Source organism: Pristiophorus japonicus, chromosome 20 (genome assembly GCF_044704955.1).
Source record: "Pristiophorus japonicus isolate sPriJap1 chromosome 20, sPriJap1.hap1, whole genome shotgun sequence".
Lineage (NCBI taxonomy): Eukaryota > Metazoa > Chordata > Chondrichthyes > Pristiophoridae > Pristiophorus > Pristiophorus japonicus.
In genome coordinates, this window is record NC_091996.1 from 92,772,381 (window position 1) to 92,779,803 (window position 7,423).

Genomic DNA, 7,423 nt, shown 5'->3' on the forward strand with positions numbered 1-7,423 from the left:
CTCACCATCAACATCTTGCCTGTCATCAGAAGCTTACCTGGGCCAGTTAGTTAGGTCACAGCTAGAATACTGCATGCAGTTCTGATCACCACATTACAGGAAGGATGTGATTGCACTGGAGAGAGTACAGAGGAGATTTACCAGGATATTGCCTGGATATGGAGAATTTTAGCTATGACTCAACATCGGATCGGCTGGGGTTGTTTTCCTTGGAACAGAGGAGGCTGAAGGGAGACCTATTTGAGGTGTATAAAATGATGAGGGGCCTAGATAGAGAAGGACCTAATTCCCTTAGCAGAGGGGTCAATAACCAGGGGGCATAGATTTAAAGGAATTGGGGGGAGGTTTAGAGGGGATTTGAGGGGAAATTTCTTCACCCAGAGGGTGGTGGGGGTCTGGAACTCAGTGCCTGAAAGGGTGGTAGAGGCAGAAGCCCTCATCACATTTAAAAGGTACAGGCAACTCTCGATTATCTGTACACGGATCTAACGGAGAATCCACTGCAACGGCACTTTTAAAAACTGTGATAGTGTCCCGTGTACAGCTGCACCGAGATGGACATTTCGCTGTTTTTCTAATCTCAGCACCGGAAAACAAGCTGATCCCAACTGCAACAGAAAGCAATGCAAAGCTCCTGTCCAAACTACTCATTTTTGGCCTTTAACGTGCTCTTACACACGACCATTAAACCCATCCCACACACAGTCCTGCGCTGACCACTTTCTGCACCGCCCACTGGTTGCACGAAAGCGCTGACATCAGTGAGTAACTGCAGCCCTGGGTGCAATGAATGATTTATTGAATGTTCCCACTCCAGAGAGTTTAAAAATATCCACTTTCAACACAATAGGGTTCACCGTGTCCTTGCCCGCGTTTTTACCTTTCTCTCCACGTCAAATTTGGGAACCAAATATTCTCGTACGTGCACTCGCCCTAGCGGCAAAATCGTTTACCCTGAATAGTCCAATCCCCGAGGGACCCGGATAATCGAGAGTTGCCTGTACTTGGACGTGCACTTAAAGAGCAGTAACCTAAAAGGCTACTGACCTAGTTCTGGAAGGTGGGATTAGGCTGGATAACTCTTTTTTGACCAGCACGGACACGATGGGTCGAAATGGCCTTATCTGTGTTGTAATCTTTCTATGATGCTATGATCTATACCCCTATCCCCGGCCCAATGTACCCCACTCCCAATGTATTCCAACCACAAGGTACCCCAGGCACAATGTACCCCAGGTCCAATGTACCCCAACCCCAGGCCCAATGTATCCCAGGCCCAATGTACCCCAACCCCAGGCCCAATGTACCCTAACCCCAGACCCAATGTACCCCAACCCCAGGCCCAATGTACCCCAGGCCCAATGTATCCCAATCCCAGGCCCAATGTACCCCAGGCCCAATGTACCCGAACCCCAGGCCCAATGTACCCCAGGCCCAGGTAGCAGTAATGGCTGTGGCCCCTCTGCCCTCTGTCCAAAACCAGCAGCCAAGGTTTCCAGGCCGAGGGTATTCTTGGTGGTCCTCGGTGGCACTTACGTTTCTCAGCTCCCATACCCTTGCTGCTGACCCTCTCCGATCCTGCGGTCCGTGAGGGGAGGGGTACGGCAACCCCCACCGCCCACCCCTCACCTTCCATCGGTTCTTGCCTGTAGTTCTGGGAGGGGAATGAGGCAGGAGGTAGCATCAGATCTGCAGAAGCTGGGGGCACAGACTCTGCCCCGGTCCCTGTATTTTGTGCTCGGAAACTGAGTGTTCGCCAGAAGTGAAGCCAAGGATCATCAGCCTCCCCACATGGAATAGAACAGCTGAATCCTGATCCCGATGTGAAGCTAACCCAGGATTGTTGGACTTGGAGACATCAGTTCAAATCGGTACAAGGCAAGTTCTGGGCTGATGTCAAGAGGCACATCCTCACACGGACCTCTGGGATCCATTGTCCTCGCTGCTGGTGCACCAGACACAAAGCAGAAGATGTGATTGACGGGTGAATGTAGCGGGGCAGTGTTCGGGCAGTTAGTTGTCCACTCATTAGTGATTAACGAACAGCAGCCACCTTGTGAACGATCACTGTTACTCAGTCACCGTACCACCGCTCTGTCCAGCCCGCCAATCGTCAGCAATGCAGCCCCGAGCTGAGTGGGGCCTTAGTGAGAATACACATACCGTGTCCTCATAATTCTCTCTCTCCTCTCCTCAATGTTCAACATCACAAATGACTGTGAGGGTGGTGTATTATCCGACTAATGTATTGGCTTCATGGGTTCTTTGCTTAAGAATTCATAGCAACACATTGATACTAAGAAACATAGAAACATAGAAAAGAGATGCAGGAGTAGGCCATTCGGCTGATCATGCAACTTTAGTACCCCATTCCTGCTTTCTCTCCATACCCCTTGATCCCTTTAGCTGTAAGGGCCATATCTAACTCCTTTTTCAATATATCTAGCAAACTGGCCTCAACAACTTTCTGTGGTAGAGAATTCCACAGGTTCACAATTCTCTGAGTGAAAAAGTTCTCCTCATCTCGGTCCTAAATGGTTTACCACTTATCCTTAGACTGTGTCCCCTGGTTCTGGACTTCCCCAACATCGGGAACATTCTTTCTGCATCTAACCTGTACAATCCCGTCAGAATTTTATATGTTTCTATGAGATCCTCTCTCATTCTTCTAAATTCCAGTGAATATAAGCCTAGTCGATCTAGTCTTTCTTCATATGTCAGTCCTGCCATCCCGGGAATCTGGTGAACCTTCACTGCACTCCTCAACAGCAAGAATGTCCTTCCTCAGATTAGGAGACCAAAACTGTACACAATATTCAAGGTGTGGCCTCACCAAGGCCCTTTATAACTGCAGTAAGACTTCCCTGCTCCTATACTCAAATCCTCTCGCTATGACGGCCAACATGCCATTTGCCTTCTTCACGTCCTACTGTACCTGTATGCCAACTTTCAATGACTGATGTACAATGACACCTAGGTCTTATTGCACCTCCCCTTTTCCTAATCTGTCACCATTCTGATAATACTCTGCCTTCCTTTTTTTTGCCACCAAAGTGGATAACCTTACATTTATCTACATTATACTACATCTGCCATGCATTTGCCCACTCACCTAACCTGTCTAAGTCACCCTGCAGCCTCTTAGCATCCTCCTCACAGCTCACACTGCCACCCAGCTTAGTGTCATCTGCAAACTTGGATATATTACATTCAATTCCTTTGTCTAAATCATTAATGTACATTGTAAATAGCTGGGGTCCCAGCACTGAACCTTGTGGTACCCCACTAGTCACTGCCTGCCATCCTGAAAAGGACCCATTTATTCCTACTCTTTGCTTCCTGTCTGCCAACCAGTTCTCTATCCACATCAATACATTACCCCCAATACCATGTGCTTTAATTTTGCACACTAATCTCTTGTGTTGGACCTTGTCAAAGGCCTTTTGAAAGTCCAAATACACCACATCCACTGGTTCTCCCTTATCCACTCTACTAGTTACATTCTCAAAAAATTCTAGAAGATTTGATTTCCCTTTTATAAATCTATGCTGACTTGGACCAATCCTGTCACTGCTTTTCAAATGCGCTGCTATTACATCTTTAATAATTGATTCCAATATTTTCCCCACTACCGATGTCTAACTGGTCTATAAGTCCCTGTTTTCTCTCTCCCTCCTTTTTTAAAAAGTGGGGTTACATTAGCTACCCTTCAATCCATAGGAACTGATCCAGAATCTATAGAATGTTGGAAAATGACTACCAATGCATCCACTATTTCTAGGGCCACTTCCTGAAGTACTCTGGGATGCAGAATATCAGGCCCTGGGGATTTATCGGCCTTCAATCCCATCAATTTCCCGAATACAATTTCCTGACTAATAAGGATTTCCTTCAGTTCCTCCTTCTCGCTCGACCCTCGGTCCCCTAGTATTTCCAGAAGGTTATCTGTGTCTTCCTTAGTGAAGACAGAACCAAAGTATTTGTTCAACTGGTCTGCCATTTCTTTGTTCCCCATTATAAATTCACCTGAATCTGACTGCAAGGGACCTACATTTATCTTCACTAATCTTTTTCTCTTCACATATCTATAGACGCTTTTGCAAAGTTTTTATGTTCCCAGCAAGCTTATTCTCAAACTCTATTACCCCCCACCTAATTAAACCCTTTGTCCTCCTCTGCTGAATTCTAAATTTCCCTCAGTCCTCAAGTTTGCTGCTTTTTCCGGCCAATTTATATGCCTCAATCCTTGGATTTAACACTATCCCTAATTTCACTTGTTAATCACGGTTGAGCCACCTTCCCCATTTTATTTTTACTCCAGACAGGGATGTACAATTGTTCAAGTTCATCCATGTGATCCTTAAATGTCTGCCATTGCCTATCCACCGTCAACCCTTTAAGTATCATTTGCTAGTCTATCCTAGCCAATTCACGTCTCATACCATCGAAGTTACCTTTCTTTAAGTTCAGGACCCTAGTCTCTGAATTAACTGTGTCACTCTCCATCTTAATGAAGAATTCTACCATATTATGGTCACTCTTCCCCAAGGGGCCTCGCACAACAAGATTGCTAATTAGGGGGAAGAGAGAGACTGGGTGAAGTAGAGATTTGGGGGTGGAGAGAGAGACGGGGTCGGGGGGGGAGTGACTGGGGGGGAGGGAGAGACTGGGAGGAGAAATAGAGATGGTGGGGGAAGGGAGAGAGAGGCTGGGGTAGGAGAGAGAGACTGGGGTGGGGGAGGGAAGAAAGAGACTGGGGGGGAAAGAGAGAAACTGGGGGGGTAGAGAGAGAGAGACTGGGGGGAGGGAAAGAGAGAGACAGACTGGGGGAGAGAGAGACTGGGGGGTGGGGGTGGAGAGAGAGAAAGACTGGGGGGAAAGAAACCGTGGGGTGGGAGAGAGAGACTGGGAGAGGGAGGGGAGAAAGAGACTGGGGAGGAGAGAGAGAGAGACTGGGGGGGGTAGAGAGAGAGACTGAGGGGAGGAAGAACAGGGAGAAGAGAGAGAGAGAGACTGGGGGGGCGGGTAGAGTGAGAGAAAAGCTGGGGGGAGAGAGAAACTGGGGAGGGGAAAGAGAGACTGGGGGTGAGAGAGAAGCTGGTGCGAGAGAGAGACTGGAAGGGGGAGAGAGAGAGAGAGAGTGGGGGGGGGGGGAGAGGAACAGCGCCCCCCCTGTGCATATAAAAGGAACAGCGCCCCCTGTGCATATAACAACATAATCATCATCATAGGCAGTCCCTCGGAATCGAGGAAGACTTGCTTCCACTCTTAAAATGAGTCCTTAGGTGGCTGTACAGTCCAATACGAGAATCACAGTCCCTGTCACAGGTGGGACAGACAGTCGTTGAGGGAAGGGGGGGGGCGGGTGGGACTGGTTTGCCGCACGCTCTTTCCGCTGCCTGCGCTTGATTTCTGCAAACTCTCGGCGACGAGACTCGAGGTGTTCAGTGCCCTCCCGGATGCACTTCCTCCACTTAGGGTGGTCTTTGGCCAGGGACTCCCAGGTGTCGGTGGGGATGTTGCACTTTATCAGGGAGGCTTTGAGGGTGTCCTTGTAATGTTTCCGCTGCCCACCTTTGGCTCATTTGCTGTGAAGGAGATCCGATTACAGCGCTTGCTTAGATATAACAGGAACAGCGCCCTCTGTGCATATAACAGGAACAGCACCCCCTATACATATAACAGGAACAGCGCCCTCTGTGCGTATAACAGGAACAGCGTCCCCTATACATATAACAGGAACAGCGCCCTCTGTACATATAACAGGAACAGCTCCTCTGTACATATAATAGGAACAGCGCCCCCTATACATATAACAAGGAACAGCGCCCTCTGTACATATAACAGGAACAGCGCCCTCTGTACATATAACAGGAACAGAGTCCCCTATACATATAACAAAGAACAGCGCCCTCTGTATATATAACAGGGACAGTGCCCTCTATACATATATCATCATAGGCAGTCCCTCGGAATCAAGGAAGACTTGCTTCCACTCCCAAAGTGAGTTATTTGATGGCTGAACAGTCCGATACAAGAGCCACAGACCCTGTTACAGGTGGGACAGACATTCGTTGGGGGAAGGGGTCGGTAAGGCTGGTTTGCCGCGTGCTCCTTCTGCTGCCTGTGCCTGGCCTCGTCATGCTTCTTGCATCGAGACTGAAAGTGGGACTTTCTCCACCTCAGGCGGTCAGCAGCCAGGGTCTCCCAGGTGTCAGTGGTGATTTTTTTTTTTTTTTTTATAAATTCGTAGCCAATCGTTTCCAATTCTTTGTCAAGTCACAAACGCCAGAGGTCACCCTGCACCAGTCAAGGATCACTCTGCGCCAATGCTCTTAGCCAAAAGGCCTAGAGCCACTGCACCGTTCCTGGAAGTACTGCAATACCAGGTTCGTGCCATGGAGGTGGATGGGTCAGGTCCCCCACACACCTCCGTGGAGGTGGATGGGTCAAGCCATCCCACCCACCTCCTGTTTACAAAAATGTAAGCATATACCTTCCTGACCAGGGAGAAACCACCCGGAAGTCATGGTGGCTGGTCAGGTTAGTTATGCAGATCTTAGCCAAAAGGCCGAGAAGCGTGGTGATGTCGCACTTTACCAGGGAGGCTTTGAGGGTATCCTTATAACATTTCCGCTGCCCACCTTTGACTCGTTTAGCATGAAGGAGCTCTGCATAAAGCATTTACTTAGGAAGTCTTGTATCTGGCATGCATACTATGTGGTCTGCCCAGCGAAGCTGATCAAGTGTGGTCAGTGCTTCAATACTGGGGATGTTAGCCTGGTCGAGGACACTGGGGGATGATGTTATAACAGGAACAGCGCCCCCTGTACATATAACAGGAACATCGCACTCTGTACATATAACAGGAACAGCGCCCTCTGTGCCTATAACAGGAACAATGCCCCCTGTACATATAACAGGAACAACGCCCCCTGTACATATAACAGGAACAACGCCCCCTGTGCATATAACAGGAACAGTGCCCTTTGTACATATAACAGGAACAGTGCCCTCTGTACATATAACAAGAATAGCGCTCTCTGTACATATAACAGGAACAGTACCCTCTGTACATATAACAAGAATAGTGCTCTCTGTACATATTACAGGAACAACGCCCCCTGTGCCAATAACAGGAACAACGCCCCCTGTACATATAACAGGAACAACGCCCCCCGTAAATATAGCAGGAACAGTGCCCTCTATACATATAACAGGAACAACGCCCCCTGTACATATAACAGGAACAACGCGCCCTGTGCATATATCAGGAACAGTGCCCCCTGTGCATATAACAGGAATAGCGTTCTCTGTTTATATAACAAGGAACAGCGCCCCCAGTGACATGGACCATGTACAGCAGACACCTCAAGTTGTTGGAGAAATATCACCAACGATGTCTCCACAAGATCTTACAAGT

General features: G+C 48.5%; 1 pseudogene; it reads right to left on the bottom strand.

Moving 5' to 3' along the window:
- Positions 1 to 6,352: 6,352 nt before the first annotated feature.
- Positions 6,353 to 6,583, bottom strand: LOC139233247 (U2 spliceosomal RNA; annotated as a pseudogene).
- Between the last annotated feature and the right edge of the window lie 840 nt (positions 6,584 to 7,423).